At 40.9% G+C, this 21184-nt stretch overlaps 1 pseudogene; it reads right to left on the bottom strand.

Annotated features, from left to right (window-relative positions):
- Positions 1-21184, bottom strand: part of LOC134625026 (NACHT, LRR and PYD domains-containing protein 14-like) — a 551707-nt pseudogene that overhangs the window by 220681 nt on the left and 309842 nt on the right.

Here is a 21184-nt window from a genome sequence, read left to right as displayed (position 1 = left end):
ACAGCTACTCTCGCGAGAGCACCTGTGGCGCTGTCAAACTACTCCCCGATGGAAAAAAACAAACAAACACATATGGTGCCAAATTAGACACGTCTAAAATAAAGTGTCTGTGCTGTATGAGACCAAAGAACTCACGGCTACATATTGTACACTATGCATCAAGCTGGACGTGTAGCTGCAGATTAATGTAAATATTATTTCCTTGTATTTTCATTAGGTTTTGTTATTCTTTCTGCTTTCACACCACTAAAAACTCAGCAAGGTCCTTGGTTGGCTGCTTGTTTTAGGAAGGACCACCCAGCTTCTATTTCCATGGCAAATGATAAAAGCAGAAAATGATATATACCGTGGCTTCTGTAAATATACACTCACCAGAGTTATGCATACGTGTGAAATCTAATGAAATCCAGTATGAGAGCTCTACCACATATTCTACTTTCACCAACCACGTTTTTGCCACATTATGAGAAGAAAGATTGAGACAGCTACTGTAGCAGACACGAGGCTACTAAAAAAGCCAGTCTGAGTCATAGTTTGTGTTTTGTCTTTGTCTCTCTATCTACCTTGCTGCTTACTGTCCCCAAATGCTTCTTCATATTGATGATCCTTGGCAGTCTGATTGTCTAACATCCGTCAATCTATCGATCGATTGCATTGATCCCTTTTCTGCCACTGATCCATACTGTGAGGGCAGCAGTCTACGTCGAGACCTAGAGGCCTTCCTTTCTGGGGACGCCACCCTAAAGCTGATTCTATGGTCGAGCACAGAGAGCACGTTCGTCTGCCTGCAGTGAGCTCTGTTCTCAGAGGGAGGCAGTGTACAAAGTATGTGTTACAACCGGTCTGTGGCCACTCTCGCTTGTGCTGTTGTCGCTCTGTCAGCCAGCCACAAAGGAGAGCAAAACTATAACACTTGAATTTGAATTTAACCTTATTGTGATCATAAATACATGAAATATAACGAGATTAGGTGCCTTCCTTACGGTGATAGTCATTCACACAATACACCATTGCACGTGACATATAACACTATTGCATGAAAACACACATGTGTGGCATTATTGTGCATCATAACAACTATTATATATGGTGCTAGGTGGTGTGTAATGCCCTGATGGCTATCAGATAGAAACTGTTCTCCAGCCTGGAACAAACTATGATGGGATGTGAGGAATCTTTTAAAATGTGGAGTTCAAGAGAGGCTAGAGGACCAGCTGATGGTCTCCTGGGTAGTCTTTATTCTAGATGCTCCTCAATCCTCTTCTTGTAGTCCCTATTAGCCTTAATGCCTCTCTTTAGGTTGGTCCATGCCATGCTGTAGAGGGCCTTGTCACCAGACTTGAAGGCGATGTTCCTCTCTTGAAGCAGCTGCTGGACCTCCCTGGTCTTGGTTGGGAAAGATCTGGATGTGTTTCATCACAGTAACAGTCAGTGCAGGTCTTGAAATAGCATACAAAGCGTTCAAGAAAAACCAGTGGTAAAAAGTGAAAAAGTGACCGTGCAACCACTCTTTGTGATTTTCATACTGTAATTTTTTATCATTGAAGTTTTTTTTCACGGTTCTCCTGTTCCCAGTGAACATTATATTGGAGGACTGCATGGAAGAACATCTTGGATGGGTGAAAACCCCTCTCCGCCTCGGTCCGACAGAAAAGTTTGTGGGACCATAAATTTAACCTCATTCCTGATAGCCAGTCTTGGCAGGATGGGACTGGACTGTTTCCCAGTCTGCACGACACTACACTCTCTCTACCCTGGAGATGCTAGAGATACACTACATGAGGGCCTATATTTTACATAGCAGCTTGAAGCAACCGTTGCTGTGAAGTGGTGCACTATAATTAAAATGTGAGGAGTTTATACTGTCAGACTGTGTCTGTCCCCAAAAACTTAAAAGCATGTAGTAGAGTTTAAAATGTAACAAAAGTGGTATAAATAGTATATAATAGTGATGTCATTTTAAATTCTATGTTTATTAATGAGGTCAGAGTAGGTGGTTCACTTTTCATATTATATCACATTTAACAGACAGAGAGGCATGAATGACTGTAACTGTCTCGTTGTAAGTTCATGTTTACATTTGAGCCTATAATACTTAAAAAAAATGTTTTACAACCAGACACTCATGCCACACGGCATTAACTCTGACTTTAGCTCTCCTGTCACATATGTTCTGTAACTTGCACACAAAGTTGAGGAATATATTGTCTGGTATGTGTTTCCGTGTGTATTTGTTCAACTCAGCATCAGACACATTTCCACTTTTCCACAGATTTGCAAAATAAATTAACAAACAACTAACAATTAATTGAGCAGTGGGATACTCGTAGGTTTTCCTTTAATTTACATAGAAAATATTTAAACACAGTAGTAATTACATCTGAATGGTCTTTGTACATTCAACATTAGTTTGTTTATGATAAAATGAAAAAAAAAACAACCTTTTCTCCACTTGATTTCCAGACCTCCAACCAACATACAAAGAAACCCACTGTGCGCTTTGCCTCCCACAGTCCCCAGACATGCATCTTAGTTTAATTATTCTGGTAGGTTGTGGTCTAAAGCACTTTGAGTGAGACTAGAAAAAAGTTATATAAATGCAAGTAAAAATGCATGAATGCAAGTACGTTGTATTGTTCACAACTTGCCAGTTTAAATTAGTTCCAGTGAAGCGGTTGGATAGTTTTTCAAAATCTTGTTCAGTGTTTGTAATAAAACACAACCAGCTGTTCTATTTTTACATTAAGTACATGTTCACATCACAGTGAAGATCCTTTGCAAAGCCAGCCATCCAGTACATGCACACTGTTATAATAATAACATTGTTAACTCCATAAAACTACCTTGTCTTCTAAATATGTATCAATATTTCAAAAGGTAGCTCACAGAACCATAATGTCAGTCAATGTTCATTGTTTGCACACAGTCAATGGCAGACCAACATTCCTCTAATTCTAGGCGCGACTTCTGCTGCAGCTGTGGGATGTTTGTCAGGAAAGTTGTCTTCTGTGCCAATAAAAGTCAGCTGTTGCCTCTTTACAGCTTGGTCATTTTCTGTTCATGGATAATATCAGGAGGTTTAAAGTTTCTGTGTACGTATATTTACCATGAAAAAAGCGGCCGTTTGCTCTGTCAAACAGATCTAAGCAGCCCTTTGACTTTGCATTAACATCAAGGAGTCTAATACTAATATCTATGCAGCTGTATTAACGTAATTCAATACTAAACAGTTTACAGATGCAGTGGCTTGTTCGCAGGCAGAGTATGCCAAAACTAATAACAGTTGGCTTGTTAGAGGCCCTGCTGCTCCGGGTTGGATCTTATTTATGGTTTTGTTGCTATACTGTCAACAAACACCTTCACATGAGCCCCTCAGCTGCCATCTTTCAAACCTTAACTATGTAATGTTTAAAATAATTCGACACTTGAACAAAGCTGTGCGGCTGCATGGCAGGGGTTGGAATGAGTGACCTATAATGAAGATAAAAAAGCCTAATCTAAATTAAGCAAATTTATTATTTTATAAATGCTAAATGGAGGTTCTTATATCGCACTTGCCTGGTTCACACGAGCACCTTCTCTCTAACTTAGACGAGGAGCAGACGAGGACTGAACCATCAACCTTCTAATTACTAAGTGACCTGCTCTACCTGCTGAGCTTTAGCCAAACCGTGTCGGGTGTGTTCATTTATTTCTTACAATAAATTACCTACATGTGGCGGGGTGTGGTTTGTGGCTCAGTTGCAGGGACGGGGAGGGGTGGAGCAATCATCTCACCATGGCTTCCCTATAAAAATTGTGCTGGGACCTGAGGTAGACAAGTGTGTGTGTGCTACAAAGAGTGCAGCTGTGTGCAACTGTAAACGCTGTTGGTGTTTGTCATTTCCACACTACACTTTTTAATATTGGGTTTAATTTGTGAATAATTTAAAACAAATAGAAGTTACATAGCTGAAAATCCATCCGTGCATTTTCTTCCATTTACCTGGGGCCTGGTCACAGGGCCAGCAGCCTAAGCAGGGACACCAGACCTCCCTCTCCCCAGCCACCTCCATCAGGCTGTTCCATGAGTTCATCTGAGCGGGTCAGTATTCTCGCTGCAGAGTTCTGGACAACCTGGAGATGAGCCAGCCCTTTCTTGTTTTAAACAAGTAAACAGACCATTACAGTAGTCCAGTCTATAGGGACAAAAACATGAATTATCATCTCAAGTTCACTTGTTAACACGAGTGAGCTAAGTTTTGAGATGTCCTCAAATGAAAAAAGAAGGTTCTTACTCCATTTTAAGTCAAGGAAGCTTCGTCAAAAATAACACCTAAATTTCTGAGGCTACGCTTCTGCGAGACACCTGAATCACCCAGGTGGTGTTTAATGTCAGACATTGCTCTTCCCGGTGCAATAATCAAAGTTTCAGTTTTGTCTGGGTTTAGCTGTAAGTAGCTGTTGTTCAGCCAGTGCCTAATATTTGTTAAGCAGTCAAAGTGCAGAGTTTGTGAACTTCAGAAGCCTTAAATGAGCAGTATAGCTAAATATCTTTAGCAAAAAGAAGAAATATCAATAAACTGCTGTATTATCTGGCCTAAAGGAAGAATGTATATTAAAAACAGAATAGGTCCCAGCACGGAGCCTTGAGGAACTCCATATAGCAGCTCTGTACATTCAGACATGATCTGGTTTGCATACACACTAAAACTCCTGACATTATGTAGGATGGAAACCACAGAAGAACAGAGCCGGACGTGCCAACCAGATCTCTCAGTTTGTTTATCAGAATGATGATTAACTGTGTCAAAGGCTGAGGAGAGGTCTAACCTAAGACCAGGATGTATTCTCCAGAATCTGCTGACTTCATAATATCACTGGTAACTTTAAGTAGTGATGTTTCAGTGGAATGCATTTTAAGAAAACCAGATTGGAAATAGTTATAGATGTTATGTTTATCCAAGTTGGCTGTAACATGGGAGGCAACTGGCTTCTCAAAGTCTTTTCATAAAAGGGAGTTTGGAAATAAGTACATAATTTGGAAGTAATGTTGGATCCAAGCAGTGTTGGGCAAGTTACTTTGAAAAAGTAATTAATTATAGTTACTAGTTACTTCTTCAAAAAAGTAACTGAGTTAGTAACTTAGTTACAACATTCTAAAAGTAATTAATTACTTGAAAAGTAACTATTGCGTTACTTTAAAAAAAAACGTTTAACCCTCTGGGGTCCAGGGTATAATTGGCCATTTTTAACTACTTTTGATTTTCGCTCCACATTTTACCTTTAAAAACTATTTACTTTGCCTAGTTTGGTATCATTCTTTTCAGCACAACCTCACGTGTCTGAATTTACAGTTATGTTTTCATTTTGACATACTGTATTAACACAATTGATCTAAAATCAGACAAAAAACATAAAATCCGAGTAGAAAAAGTTATATTTTTACTGTAACAACCATAAACATGTTTAATGAATCATATTTCATAACTTTAAATGCAAATATAAATTGTCAATTTTAAAATCATATGCACAAGTTTTGCAAACAACAAAGTTATTTGCAGCCATTTACCTTTTACCCTTTTTAAAATAACCATTTCAAACTATTTACAGAACAATCAGCTGTTCTGCATTCAATAAGAACACAAATTATTTGTGCCACTCCAAATATTTCTGTCCACTATAAAGGAGAACATCACAGCCTGATACCTGCAGGTCTGACAGCAGCAGGTGTATCACTCCTGTTTCTACCTGGAGACAGCAGTCGCCTCATTGTTCTGACACACAACACAAAACTATCCACAACACTACACACTAACTACACAAGACAACACATTAACTACACACTCCAAACACGCTAAACGTCACAAATCTCTCACATCTCAAAACTCGCTCTCTCTCTTTTTCTGCTGTCTCTCTCTCTCGCCCAGATTACTCACAGCTACTTTCGTGCAACTGATATAAGATGCTGTAAGCTGAACACAGCTTCAATCGTCTGTTTGTTGAAAAATAGTAACACGACCGCATTTTCTTGTTAGTAACGGTAACGGCGTTGCAACAATAGAAATAGTAATTAGTTAGATTACTCGTTACTGAAAAAAGTAACGCCGTTATTCCCATCACTGGATCCAAGTTGGGTTTTTTGAGCCTTGGTTTCACAATGGCATGTTTTAAAAAGCTGGGGAACACCCCAGTCTGAAGAGAAACATTAAAAAGGTTCACAACCCAAGGACCAACACTATCAAACACGCTGGAAAAAAGCTTGGTGGGGAGAATTTCTGAGGGGCATGCCCTTCCAGGTCTCGCTGTTGTTGCCCACATGAGTATTAAAGTCTCCCAGTAGGCCAACAGAGTCTCCAGTTGAAGCACCCTCGAGTGCTCCATCCAAAGACTCTAGGAAGGCCAGGTACTCTGAACTGGTGTTTGGCACATAAGCGCAGATCACACTCAGGACCCATTCCCCAAACTTACGGTGCAAGGAACAAAAATCTCTAGTCCACAAGGAAAAACTACGAGGTACAGGCCACAAGCCACAAGCCAAGGGGATACCAAGATATCCAGCCCAGTCCACTACCTCTCACAGAGGGCAACCCAAGCCATGCATTGAGGTGATCCTGACTATATTTAGCCTCCTTCCCCACCAGAGAGGTAACATTCCATTTCCCAGAATTTGTAGCTGGGGATCGATCTGCCAGGGTCTACACCCTTTGCTGCTATCCAGCACACACTGCACCCTCCTCTGATGCGCTTCTTGCGGGTGGTGGCCTACAAGAAGGAAGGCCCATGGCTCCTTTTTTTGGGCTGTGCCCGGCCAGACTGCATGGGTAAGGCTCGCCCACTAGGCGCTCTCCCTCCAGCACCCTCCCAGGCCTGGTTCAGTAACCCTGTCCCGGCCATTTTGAACTGTTCTCTTCTTTTTATACTGATAAGGTTCTTCTAAATCACTCTTTGTCTATTCCCTCAACTAGGACCAATTTGCCATGGGAGACCCTACACCAGGGGGCAAAAGCCGTTCAACAACATAGCTTCTGGGATCCTTGGCACACACAAACCCCCTTTGAATCTTGCCCAACATACAAAGAGGCTTCAATTCACGGAGACGCCTGTATTTTCATAACTGAAAATAATCAACTTACCATATTTTCCGCACTGTAAGGCGCACTTAAAATCCTTTAATTTTCTCAAAAATCGACAGTGTGCCTTATGTATGAATTCTGGTTGTGTTTACTGACTTCGAAACGATTTTATGTGGTACACGGCGCTCGAAAATCTGTCAAAAAATGTTTTAGTACAACTTTGGTAAGCTATGAAGCCGCACCACTTGATGGATTGTCGGAGCATTACAGCTACCGTAGTCAGGAGCAGTGTTGCCACCTCCTCAGTAAGGAAAATCGCTATTGGCTGTCCTAAAAGTCGCTAGAAGTCGCTAAATGACGTCATCACCTAATTTGCATAATTGGTCATGCTAATGTAATTGTAACCTACGTTGTAACCTACGAGAGAGAAATAACATCGTGGAAGAGACATAAAGTGAGCAAAAAACGTCCTAAATGCATTTAGAATTTATTTAGAACTACAAATTAAATTTCTTTTAGCAATTATTGTTTTTTAATGTCACAATTCCAACCCTGCTCCTTTATCTGGGCTTCGACCTGCAAAAGTGACCCAAAATAGGCACTCTGGTGGAGTTACTTTGTGTGTGTGTGTGTGTTTATAAGTAGTTTTAAACCTTGTGATCCACAAAACAGCATAACAGTAAAAGAACTGACTGCGTTACAGTCAGTGCGGGAGCAGCGGCTTCGCTCATGCGCAGTTCATTTGCAGTTTGGACGCATAGATGGGAACATCTCCTGCAGCTGGGGGAGGACTATCCTCCGCCCGTGACCGCTTTAGCACGGGTGAGGTGCCCACGGCAGCACCGCTGCTTGGTGAGAGTAAGAGCGACACGCCCTTTCACGTCAAAAAGTCGTCATAAATAAGTCTCCAATAACACCAGAAAAAGTCGCCAGATTTGTCGCTAGTCGCTTTTTAGAAAAAAAGTCGCTAAGGGGGTCTGAAAACTCGCTAAATATAGTGACAAAGTCGCTAAGTTGGCAACACTGGTCAGGAGCCTCGCGGAGTAATCTGGGTCCTAAACTCCGTTGGTTTCAGGTCCCAAAGTCAAACGAACACTCCGGCATCACTGAGAGTTAAAAACTGTCTAAATTCTTTCATTTGTAATAAAATGATCAGTGTTGCTGCTTTACCAGGTGTAACAATTAAGTTTAACATCCAGGCATCTATGAAAACAGAATTTATTAAATTCAACGGAGTTAGCAGTTAGCAGGAAGTTAGCTCGCTAGTTTCCACCTTGTGGTAAGACTTGACTTAAGCAGCTAAAGCAGTGCAAGAGACAGATGCTGTCCAGTGTAGCGAGTGGTTTATTCACCATTTTGTGACCAAACAATATTTACAAAAATAAAAAACTGTTTAAATAGTCCAATCACCCCTGGACTATTCCATTCAGTAGGTAAGATGAACATTATCATACTCAAACCTATACTGCTACTCTTTACTAGCAATAAAATCTCTACAGTGTAATCAATAAATATTGCACCAATAAATTCATTTTTGTATAAACACAGTCTAAAATCAGCTTTATTAAATTATAAAGATTCTCCCCGTTCTTCACCTGGTGTCTTGCTGTGACCTCAGATTAACAAGGAAGCTATAAATACAGGAAGTGAAACTATATTTTCTCCTTTTGTTCCTGGAACACAGGTAAGTAAGGTGAGTTAAAACTAAACCAGTTAACAGTTGAAATAAATAACATGTTAACTTAACAAACTTGTCAGAATTGATTTAATGTTATGTTACATAATCTGTAAAAGTGCAAAACATAAACAAACCCGGGATAGTAGATGTTTGCCTGTTGCAGACTACATATGAGATATGGCTAAATCAAAACAAGAATGTTAACTAAGTGTGACATCCCCACGACGTATGGACAAATATGGACAAATGGTGTTCTCACCCACTAATGTTAAAAAAAACCTAAACATTTTGTTCTTTCTTCTTCCATTTATCTTTATAGTCATAAAACAAAAATATTCTGGGGGTATTAATGATGGGTTCTTTATTGAGTTTGAGGTTCAGCAAGCAGAAAACAGTTATTTGGATAGCTTTGAAGGTGACTGACTGTAAAGAGCACTAGAATGTCTGTCTTTAGCTTAAACTACATGAAAAACAATAAATTATTTACATCGGGCCTTCCATCTGAGCTTCAACAAGAGTCATAATTCTGATGCTTTTGGTCAGAAATGTTTGTGTATAGCTGCAGTCTCTTGCAGAAAGGAGAGCAGCGAGAAGGAAATGAGAAGAGAGTGTAGAAGAGAAGAGTAAGAAAGCAATAGAGGAGAGAAGGCACTGTGGCAAAGACATTTTAATCAACTTAAGTGCCTTGAATTTGACCTGCCTCACCTTTTTTCCTCTCCACATGATGCATCTCTCTCTCACACACACACACACGTACGCACATGCACACAGACATTAACAAATATCTACTCATATACACACAAACATACCCCTCATGTGTTGATGTAAGGCATCAGGTATGTCCTTGAAAGTCAGGTGGCCTCTGTCCTGGATGTAACTGCCAGTCTGTTCAAAGCAGCTTCTTCTCTGAACACAAAGCAGCTCAAAAATTATTGAACTCCACCTTCTAATTTCTCGTGATTACATTACAAATAATCGTGTCCCTGAGTTGAGCCATCACAGTCAAATCTTTGGACCCGTTTGCATCATCGCCTTGTTTTTCTCCTTTTTGTCTACAGATGATGTCATCTGCAGCCAGAGAGTCATAAATATCTGCACCCTGTCTGATCGCCCATTGCTGCTTTTTTAAATATCAATATGTCTGACTCTCTGTTTTCCAAATAAAATTACTCATCAGATTTGTGCCATATGTGTTTTTCATGTGTGAGTATGATTGATTTGCTGAAAAAAATACAATACAACATATAGATATGCACCATAGACCACACAGATGGATCAGCGACTCACACAACACGCTAGAATTTGATGAATTGATCTAATTCTGTGCTTCTGTTCCTCTTCATCTCCATCCTCTCCCTCACTCTCTCAATTATAGTGTCTGCCTCAGCACAGTGGCTCTCAGAGAATTAAGGAGACACTGCAGCACAACTGGTTGTAAATTACATAATCAATATGGTTTGATCTAAAGTGCAGACAGTGTTCACTACCATCCTACTACTGCATACAAGAGTTTATCCGCTTGCTAAACAACCTAAGCATACATTTATTATTTGAGTCTATTTGTCTGCCTCTAATCTAACAGACTGACTGGTTATGAAAAACATGAAGAGTCAGAGCTACAGTTTCTGTGTAGCAGGTGTTATGCTGTGCTGTTTACCTTGAAAAAACTGTATTGACAAAGATGCTGTAGCAGCCACTTCCCAGCTGCTGACTGCTGAAGTTAATAAATCAAATCCTTATAATCCTTTTCATCTTTACGGACCTCATGCCCAAAGATTTGTAGTTTTGGTCTTGTCTTCACAGAGGATATTGTTCCAGACATCTTGTGTTTGCACAGATAAAATTTTGCAAACCTAAGCCTTTTATAGAGAATTTGTTTTCTCCTGAAAACCTTTTCAAACATGGCATACTGGTTCATGGACTTTAACACGCTAACCAAGGCCTGTTCAAATTGTTTAGAAATAACAAAATATCCTCCACAGATTGATGGACAACAATAGTTTCTTCTCTAAGATCACTGCTGATGTCTTTCCTCCATTGTGTGGCATTGTGTCACCACACAAATATGCACAAAAACTTGGACTAACATTTAAATAGTTGCTCACACCAGTACTGCATTTCATTATCAGCAGCTGAATGCCACTTTTGCTTTTAATTACTATGGAAGGAGTAAGGGTGTAGTTGGTTCTTCTACTTTTGTGATTATTCTGTTGACATGTAGTATTGTATGGGAAAGAAACAGACATGGGAACATAGCCAACTGGGGAGGCAGACAGGAAACACAGAAAACAGACATATAAATAATAAACAAAGATGAAGACGAGGGAGACTAGAAATGAAATGTGGAATGTAAGAGAGGAACAGTAACAAACTTAAATACAAGAGCATAGAACCTTAGCAGGAAATAACTAAAAGATCTGGAAAAAAAATATTAAACTAGAAACCTAAACAATGCGAGAAAAAGCCTAAGAAACTGAAACGCTGGGTCATAGACCCAGTACCAATGCTCCCTCTAAGCTGCGCGCGTGCGCAATTGCGCACTGCTGGCACTGTCTCTGCGCACAGAAAATCTGCGTTGCGCACAAAAAAAATCTAACCTGAATTGAAATTAAAATAAATACGTTAACAATTCTGTTTTGCAGTGTTAGTCAGTAAGTGACTGGCTGCTCCCGTATGGGATTAGAATGATGCCACCTTATCCCATAATCCAGCCAATAATACGATTCACATTCGTATATACGCAGCTAATCAACGTCGTCGACAGGCTATGACAGCGTCCTTATGTGCCGACACCGGTGTTTTAGCGAGCAAAGCGGCGTGGCTGATGTGGAGTGAAGCCACGTTAATGACAACGTGTACAACCATTGGAGATGTGAGCAGGACAGACGGAACAACTGATGGGAAAAGTGTGGACTTTATACCAGTTTTTAAATTGTGTTGATGGGCCACGTAAAACCAGAGTTATGATAAAAATATCTGCAATGTTTGGTTTTCTTCCTGAATACTATCGTTGTTTATATTTACTGCGGGAAGAAACGATAAAAACGGCGTTTTATAAGGAAAACGCTCAAAAGCACTCTCCGCCAAAAAACCCACCTTTTCCTATTGGTGGAAAAATGTACCATGTCGACCAATCAAAAAATTATATGGCATTTAGTTGTTTAGGAAAGGGGGAAGTTTTAGGAGTGACGGCGGTTGTTTTGAGATGTGAGAGATTTGCGACGTTTAGTGCAAATCTTGTGTAGTGAGTGTGTAGTTGGTGTGTAGTGTAGTCAATAGTTTTGTTGTGTGTGTCAGAACAATGAGGCGACTGCTGAATATTACAGGTGTTACAGGAGTGATACATCTCCTGTTGTCAGCCTGCAGGTATCAGGCTGTTGTTCTCCTTTATCTCATAGTGGACAGAAATTATTTTTGGAGTGACACAAATAATTTGTGTGGCATCAAATTTGATGCAGAACAGCTGATTGTTCTGTAAATAGTTTGAAATGTTTATTTAAAAAACGCCTTGGCTGCATTTTTAGGTAAACAGCTGCAAAAACCTTGTTGTTTGCAAAACTCAGTAACTTTTTTGAAGAAGTAACTATATAATTAATTGCCCAACATTGGTCATTATATACTGTATTGTGCAGCCAGAGTTACAGGACTCTCTCCCAGACCACAGACTCATAATACAAGTCAGAGCTTTATTGAAGTTCAAGTTATTTTTACTTCCAATAGTGTTAACATACTGCACAGGTCATGAACAAGATTTTTTTTAATTTTCATTGTAAGTGGGCTAAAGCAGTTAATTAAAAGTAGTCTAACATATGTCAGTTTTTGAGGAGTCATTGAAACGCGGCTCTCTCCCTCAGACACCACGACAGGCTTCTATCTCATTACTGCATAAAGAAGGAAAGGATCCTACCTGTTGTAGCTCCTATCGACCAATAAGTCTTCTTAATGTAGACTTTAAAATCTTATCCAAACTGCTTGCAACCCGTTTGGAAAGAGTTCTCTCTTCTATTATATCAGACGAACAGACAGGCTTTATTAAAGGAAGACATTCCTTTTTTAATATACAGTCCCTTCTTAATATAATATATTCCAAAAATCATAGCACCGTTCCTGAGGTGGTAATCTCATTGGATGCTGAAAAAGCATTCGATTGAGTGGAAAGCCTTGCGAACAGCAAATTTTAACCCTTTGCTGACCTATGTAAGGTTGGCTTTTCAAAGGTGGGCAAACCTTCCTGTATCACTTCTTGGCAGGATTAATATTATAAAAATGAATATTCTACCCAAATCCTTTATCTTTTTCAGTGTATCCCACAGTTTTTACCTAAATCCGTCTTCAAATCTGTCAATCGAATGATTTCATCATTTATATGGGCAAATAAGACCCCCAGGACTAGTACGACCTCACTACAACAGGGTAAGCTCAGTGGGGGTCTTGCTCTGTTTTATTATTGGGCAGCCAACATTCAAAAGTATACCTATTGGTTGAATGAGCCTCAAGCTACTTGGTGTTGCCTTGAGGCTCAGTCATGTTTCTCTTTCTCACTCTCAGCACTATTATTTTCATCCCTTCCTGTTTCTCTGTTACAATTTACAGACGACCCTGTTTTAATTGCCTCTCTAATAATATGGTATCAATTCCGGCGTCACTTCAATTCAGTCTCTGCTTCTGCTCTGACCCCAATCTGCAACAACCACCTCGTCCCCCCCATCCCTGGTGGACTCCTCCTTCTGTATTTGGGCAAGAAAAGGTATCAAATGTTTTTATGACTTTTTTAAAGATAACATTTTTCCCAGCTTTAGTGACCTTTCTTCTTTGTATGATTTGCCCTCGTATCATTTGTTCCGCTACTTTCAAATAAGACACTGTGCATCTTCTATCTTGCCAGAGTTTCCAAGTCAGCCTCTCAAGCCTTGGTGGGAAGACTTATTCCAGTTGAAGCCTCACAGTAAGGCTCTAATATCACAAATATATACTTTAATGATGGCATCGGGCAATTACTCAACCAAAGAAATTGCTTCGAGTTGGGAACAGGACCTGGGTCTTAAGTTTGGGGAAGGTTGCTGGGACAAAGTAATTGACCAAATTCATACCTCAGCCTCATGTGCAAGACTCTCCCTTATTCAGTTTAAGACGGTATACAGATTACACTTCTCAAGATCTAGACTATCTAAAATATATCCCGGCATTCCTGACCTGTGCCACAGATGCAACACCTCCCCCTGTGATTTAACTCATATGTTTTTTGCCTGCCCGACACTTCAATTATACTGGACTTTTTATTTTGAAGTGCTCTCTCATGTTTTGAGCGTTACACTCAAACCATGCCCACTAGTTGCCATTTTTGGTGTTTCTGAAGATGCCACCCTAAACCTTAGTCGTAAGCAGCTGGATGTTATCGCTTTCACTTCACTGCTGGCACGACGCTGGAAGATGTTATGTTCTTTTTAAAAATGGAGAAAATAGAATTCAGACTCAGAGGAAATGTTAATAAGTTCTCACAGATGTGGCAGCCTTTTATCATTTACTTCAGTTCATTGAAAACACTTACAACAGACTAAACTTTAGTATCATGGGGTTTTCTTTTGTTCTGGTTTTGGGGAGAGTTGTTGTTTTTTTGTTCTCTGTGTGTGGGTTTGTTTGTTTTTTTCCTTTTTCCGTTTTTTTTCTTTATTTTTTTTATCTGTTTTATTGTTATCATCCAAATTTTAATGGCCTAGTCTGTATTGAGATATGTCTTTGTATCGGTTGGTACTTGATTTATTGGGCCTGATATGTCAAATTACATGTAAAAGCTCTATAAATAAAGAGGGGAAAAAAGTAGTCTAACATAAATGTAAATGCTGTAATTTGATTATTTTAATAAACCATGTAACTTGGATGGATTCGATGCTGGCGTGACCACAGTGCACACGTCTGCTGTTGCTCACAGTGGTCCAAGAAACCACTCAGGGAGTTTGTGTGTTCGCTCAGACACATGAAAAATTAGAGGGAACATTGCCCAGTACCATTACAAATTGTTTTAGTGACATAGATTATCTCACTGGTTTTAGTAATACTGGTAGCAGGATTTTCCACAGGGCGGTGTTCACATCTGCAGTATCTCCTCTGCAGCAGTCCAACCCTGAGAATCCCACAGAGATGCTGCTACCTGTTCCTACATGCTGCGGGAACTGGCCACATGAAATCAGACCTGCAAAAAACAGCACCATCTGTACCATCATTCTAGTTTCTTTAGGCCTGGACACTTCTGTTTTCAATCCACTTATAAATAAAGAAACTAGAGACATCACCGATGGATCACAAAACTGGCACTAAACAATATTTGGGACTTTGACTTTGTCACAGCACTGAGACTGAAAGACAGACGACGAGAGTGAACAATGTTCAACTGGGAGAATGGAAGATAGATGGGTACTTGTATTCTGGGGAAGCTTGTGGCTATATTAGGCAAAAGATGCTGAAAATGGAGCTGATTAGCAGGATAACAAAGATTCATTGATGTAGGAGGACATACAGAAGGTTGGCGTGAGAAAAGACGATGCAAAGGATAGGGTGATGTTTGAGATGGACAGTGGAAGTTTTAATGATAGAGTCACCCTCAAAATAGCCACTGAAACGTGGAAACAATTGGTCTGGTCTATAACTAGTAAATGATTGTCAGCAAGGCATTTTTTCTGGTCCAAAGTCCATAACAGAGTCAATCTGCTGGATTGCCAAGAGTTGCAGATGCTGTTTAACAGATAGAACCATAACTTCACACTTTGGGGCTAGAAACGGGAGTGGCTGATATCCTAAAGTAGAGTGAAAATATAAAAACAAAGTGTCGAAGAGGGGCTGAAGGCCAGCACCAAAACTGAACCCAAGTGCAGAAATCCAGTGTGGAGCTTTTAACAAACTTTATTTGGCTTGATCCAAGACACAGAGGAATCATTAATCGTAACAACTTGGCAAGGAAAAGAACATGGACTGGTTACGGGATGAGGGGACCTGGTCTAGAGAGATGAACTGGGTCGTGGCAGGGAATGTTTAGCAGTAGCACTGAGGAGAGAGGACAAGGAGGGGTTAGCGTGATTCCGGCAAATGACTCTAGGTGAATGCTAGTTTAACACAAAGGATGGCTTATTGCAGGTGGAGTGAGGAATGCTTGGAGCGGAGGTGATGTAAGTCTGGGTGAGCGGAGACAGATGGCTGACCGGAGTTCCGAGGGATCCAACGAGCAACGATGGCAGGACGTCTCAGGTGAGACACTGAGAGCTGTCCAGCTGATGGAATGAGAGAGACAGTGAGTTTAACCTGGAGTCCAAGTGGTGAGCAAGAGTGTGAGGCAACTGTGGCACAAGAGAACAAGGTAAGTACAAAGCGAGAGACAATAACATGAGGTGTGAGAGCCGGCTACCAACGTGGGTTAGTTGACAAACTGGCGGTGAGAGGACGTCAGTGTGGGTCTTAAGTATCCGAGGCTTGATTGCCTCAGACCAGCTCAAGGTGAGTTGAACAGGTGTGAGGAAATGATAGTCAAGCCCACGGTGAATCAGGAACTCTGCTGGAATTTTCCAGCCACTCACCCGGATTGTGACACAAAGTGCTAGAAAGTCGTGAAACTGCACAAATACTCAGTCTAAGTTTACTGTGAGCTCCAGGTAGAGTGGTTAGTGCCTGTGATGCCTCAGAAAGCTGCCTCCATCTGCTGACTGCCTCTCTCAGTCTGTCTGTTAGTCAAAACCAGAAGAAACGCTATCCTAGGCTTTCAAAACTGAAGCCTTTAGAACTGAGGGCAACTTAGGGAGGGGTACAAAATGCACAGCTTTAGAAATTCAATCAATAATGGGGAGTATGGTGGGCTTAGCTCAGTGCGCTGAGTGGGCGACCACATCCCATACGGCTGAAAGCGGCCAGCCTAGGTTCGAGTACGACCCGTGGCCCTTTGCCGCTTGTTTTCCCTTCTCTCTCCGCTCCCGCTTTCTGCCCTCTCTACACTGTGAAGTTGAAGAAAGGCCAAAAAAATGTTAAAAAATAATTAAATAATGGAGAGTATGGCGGTGGTACCTGGGGAGTGTGGAGGTGACACGGTCCGAGGCAATATGGATAGTTAAGTCAAGTGGTTGGTAGGGGTTGGCTGCAGGTGTGTCAAGAACGCTAACCACAGCCAAAGACACCGCCATCTTTGGAATACACAAATATGTGCATAGAGAGACTCCCATGATACACTGAATGTTTCTTCTTCACATTGAGTATAATGAGGATAAAGACCAGGACAGCCCTACAACATTCAGAGTCTTAATAAACGTATGGTGGATCTCATCTACCAAACTATATCCTCAGTTGAAGTCAGCATCTGCATACTCTACATCATGTGGGTAGAGCACCACTTTCCCCTTCCTGAGTCACCTGAAGGTTTGCCAGAATCCCTTCAAGGCAGACCGCAGTCTTTTTCCATGTCAGCCTTCCTTACATTGGCCATGTCTCTAAGCACTGAACAAGCCTTGAGACCCTATCGAGGGCCCAAAGACCCCTGACAACATAGCTCTTGGGATAACTGGCACACACAAACTTTATCACAACAAAGTGATGATTCTATGCTTTTTTTGTTTCGTTCAGTGTAAAACCTCTATAAACATACAGTGTAAAGAATAATTTGTTTTGTTTTGGTGGCATGATCCATAATACACTGGATTTAAGGGGAAGTTCCAGCATCCTGCAGCGCGATGCAAAACCCTCTGGTGTGCGCCTGGTTGGTCAGGGGTTCATCCTACAGCAAGATAATGACCCAAAACATCAGTCCAAGCTGTGCCGAACTACCTCAGGAAACAAGGACAAGACATGGAGTGTCCAGCACAGCCTCCAGATTTAAACCCCATCGAGCTGGTTTGAACTGGACAGAAGAGTCAAAGCAAAGCAGCCTACAAGGTCCACATTTATGGGAACTTCTGCAGCAGATATGGGAGAATATTTGATTTCTATTGTAGAAAGAAGCCACGGCTGTGTTCAGCTTCTTGTACTTGTGTCAGTGTTGATGGTATACTTGCACATAAACCACTACACTGGACACTGATGTGTCACTCCATACCTGCCACCCGCTGGTCAGCCAGTGTTGTCCACCTAAGTGAACATGTAAAAAACTCTTTGAAAAGTACGTTTAAAAAATGAAGTTTAAAAATCTTTCTTTCATGCCTAAAGATGAATAAAAATACTTAAGGAAAAATCCTGATTGAGGTTGTCATAATTCACGCATGAAAAGCTAATGTATACAAGGTAAGAGGTTTACAGATGAGATACAGAAAGCCAAGTGGCCATGGAAAGGTCTACAATAAGCAGGCAGTGAAACAGCTTTCTCAGGCTAATCTTTAATGGTGTTGAGCCGGCCATGTGCTGCTGATCCAGACCTATTATCTAATTGCAACTGCAGCAAGACTGACTAGGCATAACGCATCAATCTTCCCTTTCCCGTTCTCCCCTCTCTCCTTTCCTCTCATATCTGCTGTGTAAGAACAAAACTCTGCACATCACATTTGTTATTTCCTTCTTTCTCTGTTCTGTTCTCTTTATTTTTCTACAAGATCTTTTTATCTGTGCCTGTCACAGTTTATTACATCTGAAAATAAACCTCGGCAGGCACAAAGATATGTATGTATGCATGATCTAAAATGGTATTTCTGCTTTTTAATCACAAGATATTTTATCTATCTATATTAACAGCTATTTTTAAGTTAAATAATAAGTCCTTTAACTGACATTGCTGTGTAAAACGCTGCATATTTATATGAAAGGTAAGATACCGCTAGAGTAAAATATGATGTAATGTCTTATTTAGTTACGGTTTAAGCAGTAAAACTGAAATCATCATTCTGGAGGTCAAAGTATAGCCCAGAATATTTTACTGTTTAAACATCTGATTGGAGGCCTTTAGTCTATAACAAGACAACAGCGACCCCCAGAGACTCCACACAGTATACACTATAGATTTGTTCAACTAAGTGCATTCACACAAGGGTGTGGACACGTGCGCCCATGTTAGGATCCTTATGGTCAGATTTTTTAACATGTTGCACCAGCACAAACAGGGTTGTGCCATAAAAATGTTAGAAATAAAAACATAAAATAAAATAGTATGTGTATTTACAAAGTGCTGATTAAACATAAAGGTATGACTTGAAACTGTGGCCGGGAATAAACGGACATGGAGACATGACTGACTGTGGAGACAAACAGGAGGAAACACAGAGAGATGAACATGGAAACAGGCAGCAAGAAAACAGAGAGACGGGACTACAAACGCATTAACTCGACAAGACAGAGAAAGCACACGGACCAGGAAGATCGGAGGTAAACAACCATGGGGACACAGAGACACAGAGATGGGACTAGCAACATACCGGACATGAAAGGGAATTATGTAATCAAGAACCAAGAACTGGAAATAATTGGACTATAAATAATGAAAACGCAAAGACATTAAGAAGTACTAACTAATACAGAAAACTAATACAGTTAGTATTAATTTAGGGAGGACTTACATCCCTTAATTCCAAAAGAAAGAATCACAAAAGCAAAACAAAACTCAAAATACTGCAACAAAGATGAGTGTTTCCAAAGATGACACATAAACAGACACATAAACAGACATTCATTCCAACAAACACACACATACATGCAAATAGTTGCAAACTATGACCAAAAATGAAGGAAAAGGATTAAATTAAGGAAACACTAATGTTTAAAAATTACTACAATCTTGTTGTTAACATCCTTTGACTGTCATGGCGTTTATGTTTTGGACTGTTCTGTGTTTGGGTGTTAAAGTACGCTAAGCTGAGTTATACTCTTTGATTGATGTATGTTTGGTTTTCTTGTACTTCAGTGTTTTCTTTTTGCTCATTTAGTTTCTGTTGTGGTTCTTAGTTTTTCTTTCGACATGTTTAGAAAGTGTTTCTGTTGCCTTCAGTTCTTTGTGATTATATTGTCCCTCCCTCATTGTCTAGTCTTGTCTCTGTGTTCTCATTCCCCGAGTCATCGTATCAAATCACGTGTCCTATCATGATTAAGTTTTGCTTAATGACTGCTAAAGCAAAGTGGATGACTAATGAGAATTTGGTTTGATGAACTTCACTTGCATTCAATACAACCTGTCAATCTCAACATGAATAATCACTTACACAATAAAAAACAATAGCATTACATGAAAGGAAAAATGGGTCCAAATAATGGAAAATAATAAACAAAACACCCCCACGGGGGATTTGACTCTCTGGTGTCATCTCACACCTGTAAGTGTGAGTCCAGCAATAAAGTCTCTCCTTGTGGAACGTGCAAAGGAGCAATGAAGTGCAATTCTGTCCTACCAATTAAGTAGATTTGTAAAGACCTAAGCTCAAAACCAATCATCTCAACAAATCCAGAATTCTAGTGGAACAAGTATTCAGATTGCATGGTGTCCGAGTGGAAATAGTGTCTGGTAGGGGTCCCCGATTTACTTCTTAAGTGTGGAAGGCACTTGCACCGCTCTTGGAGCTAAACCCTGCCTCAGCTCAGGTTATCATCCACAAACCAACGGTCAGACAGAACACCTTAATCAGGAACTGGAGGCCACCGTCCGCTGCATCACCGCGCACAACCCGGCAACTTGGTCCACCTATCTTCTGAGTATGCTCATAACTCACTCACCTCCTCTGCTACAGGCCTGAAGCCTCCTCACGGTATCAACTCTCATTGTTTTCAGAACATGAGGTCGAGCTCACAGTACCATCTGTCAAGCACCACCTGCAACACTGCCGCCAAGTCTGGATGTGGATGCTGGAGACGCTGCTTCAGTCCGTCACATCTCTACACCAATCATCAAAGGGCTCCGGCACCCACCTACTCTCCTAGACACAAGGTTGGGCTCGCTGCTGAAGACATTCCACTCAGGGCAACTTCTCGCAAGCTGTCGCCACACTACATTGGACATTTCGAAGTGGACAGAATCATCAGCCCTTCAGCAGTTAAGCCAGTGCTTCTGTTTTTCCACAGGGTCGGGGACTCAACCTCTGGGTGGAGTCCAAATCATCACACCTGTCATCCTCACCTGTTTGTGATCCAGTCGGCAGTTTTAAGACCAGCGTACGCAACTATTCTTCGCCAGTTCGTCTGCTAACCCATGACAGGCCATTCATGCTTTTGTGATTCATCGTAATCTTGTTAATACTTACCCTGTTTTTCCTTGTGCTCTAGTCGTACCTCGTCCTCGCAGCTCCCATGGGAAGAGTACAAACACAATTCACTCATCTCATCTGCTACTAGTCTCTCGCCTTTCAAAGTATCCCTAGGATATCAGCCGCCTCTTTTCCCTGAGGTAGAAGCTGTCGTCACAGTTCCATCTGTCCAACATCACCTGCGGTGTAGTTGATGCATTTGGGCCCAGACTCAGGAGGCTCTACTCAGAACCGTTCATTGGCAGCGCCACTATTTGGATCGC

Source organism: Pelmatolapia mariae, linkage group LG3_W (assembly GCF_036321145.2).
Source record: "Pelmatolapia mariae isolate MD_Pm_ZW linkage group LG3_W, Pm_UMD_F_2, whole genome shotgun sequence".
Taxonomy (NCBI): Eukaryota; Metazoa; Chordata; class Actinopteri; order Cichliformes; family Cichlidae; genus Pelmatolapia; species Pelmatolapia mariae.
The sequence above is the reverse complement of the archived record's forward strand: the minus strand, read 5'-3'. Positions and strand labels throughout refer to the sequence as shown.